Source organism: Bison bison, unplaced genomic scaffold (genome assembly GCF_000754665.1).
Source record: "Bison bison bison isolate TAMUID 2011002044 unplaced genomic scaffold, Bison_UMD1.0 scf7180017862921, whole genome shotgun sequence".
NCBI classification, from domain to species: Eukaryota; Metazoa; Chordata; class Mammalia; order Artiodactyla; family Bovidae; genus Bison; species Bison bison.
The window spans coordinates 9,334-11,867 of NW_011493493.1; positions in this window are offsets into that span (position 1 = coordinate 9,334).

The following is a 2,534-nucleotide window of genomic DNA, read 5'->3' on the forward strand; positions in this document are numbered from 1 at the left end:
ACATCTCTACACCTTTTTATCTTGCAAAATTGAAACTCTGTACCCATCACCTGTCCCATTAAACAACAACTCCTCTTTTCTTCCCTGTTTCCCTAGACCCTGGACTCCATCATTCTTCTTTGTTTTCTTTCTGTTGCTTGACTATATTAGATATTTCATATAAGTGAAAACATACAGTATTTGTCTCTTTTATGACTGGCTTCTTTCCTTTGGCTTAATGTCTTAAGGGATCATGCGTGTTGTAGCATGTGGCAGAATTTCCTTTATATGGCTAAATAATATTCTATTGTATGTATATATCACATTTGATGGACGTTTAGATGCTTCCACCTCTTAGTTGCTGTGATTAGTGCTGCTTTCAGCATGGCTGTGCAAATATCTCAAGATACCTGTTAACTTCTTTTGAATTTATATCCATAGATGCAATTGCTGAATCATGTGGTAGTTCTATTTATAATTTTTTGAGGAGCCTTTATACGGTTTTCTGTAGCAGTCTGCACCATTTTAAAATCTATCCATAACACACAAGGATCCAGTTTTTGTACATCCAGTTTTTGCCAAGAGTTGTCCTTTCCTTTCCTTCCTTTTACATTTCCTTTCCTTCATATGTAAACACACACACACACATGCATGCACAATTTTTTTCATATCCTTTTCCATTATTGTTTATCATAAATTATGAATATAGTTCCTTGTGCTTTACAGTAGGGTCTTTTTTATCTGTTCTATATATTGACATTATAGTTTGCATCTGCTAATCACCAGCTCCCAATCTATGCCTTCCCCACCCTTCCCCTCTTGGTAATCACATAGTCTGCTCTCTATGTCTGTGAGTCTGTTTCTGTTTCATAGATAAGTTCATTTGTGTCATATTTTAGAGTCCACATGTACATGATACCATATGATATTTGTCTTTCTCTTTCTGACATCCTAATTATTCTTTTTAATGGTAGTGTAGAGTCAAGGGTTTACTTAACTTCATTTTCAGAACATTTGTTGCTACTGTATAGAAATGTGATTGATTTTTAAAATATTTATCTTGTATTCTGCAAGCTTTTTATTAATTCTAATACTTGTGGTTTCTTCAGGTTTTTCAATATATAAAAGTATGTTATCGCCAATATACTTTGACTTTTTCCTTTCCATTCTGAAAGCTGCTTTTTTAAACAACAACAACAACAACAATTCCTTTTTCTTGCCTGATTGCTCTGCTTATAGAACTGCCAGTATAATATTGAACCAAAGTGTGGAATAGACTTCCTTGTGTTGTTCCCAATCTTATAGGGAAAGTTTTCAGTGTTTCATTATTAAGTATGATGTTAGCTGTGGGTCTTTTACAGGTACGCTTTGTCTGAGAAAGTTCTCTTCTGTTCTTAGTTATTAAGTGTTTTATTCTAACCCCTATTATGGTGAGGTGTTAGATTCAGGGAAATGCTTTTTCTGCAGGGAAGTGTGTTTTTTTGTCCTTTACTGTATTAAAATGGCATAATGTTGATTGACTTTCATATAATGAACCAACTTTGCATACCTCCATAAATCCCACGTGATCATGGTATATAAGCTTTTTTATATGTTGTTAGGTTTTGTTTGCCAGTATTTTGTTGAGGACTCTTGCATCTGTATTAATAAGGGATATCGGTTATGTGTGTGTGTGATGTCTCTGTCTGATATTGGTATCAGAGAAATATTGGCATCACTTTGCCTGCTATATGGGGAAGAGACACGTGGAGTGAAAAATGAAGCATTGTTGGATTTAAGTTTAGTCAGGATAAGAGGCAGAAATTTAGGATATAATCAGTGCAGAATTGGGGTGAGAATGTCAAGAGAGTTCATTCTCAATTTTCTAGGCCTGTGTTAAGTGCTTGACATTGAATTATGCCGTTTGTTAACTATGTATATATACTTTATATTTGAATTTGCTGCCTATTTTCTCTATTAACATTTATGAAATTAGTATGTGTGAATCAGTTGTAATGTGCATTTAAGATAAGTGTTTTTTTTTTTCCAATTTTACAACAAAACAAGATGCCATTGAATAGCTGATGCTTTTTTAAAACAGCTGTTAACCTTAAGTCTAAGAAATCAGCATGTTTGTCTTTAAGATATGGAAACACATTTAAAAGTTTTAAATTTGCCCAAAAAGATGCAGCTGGTGTGCGGTTAACTTAGAATTCCAGCTTAATCTTCTTTGACTCTGAAGTCCATGTTTCTAAACACTGTACAATAGTGCTTTTGTAAAAATTCTTGTCCTTTATACGTGATTTCACCTAATGATCGGTAGTGTTGTTTTTTCTTTCTTTTTTTTTTTAAATAGAAGAGATTAAAATCAACATAGGACAAAGCTATGATTCTCGAGTCATGTAAACTTGAAGTCATAGGTTTTTCAGCTGTCATTTAGTCTCTTTGATGCTCAGTGTCTTTATCTGTAAGATAAGGGTGTTTATAACTACCTTAGAGTTTTGGAGTTAACCAATAGCACATTTTTCTGTACTTAACTAATATGTAGTATATTTATACTTAGGTGGCAGTTTATT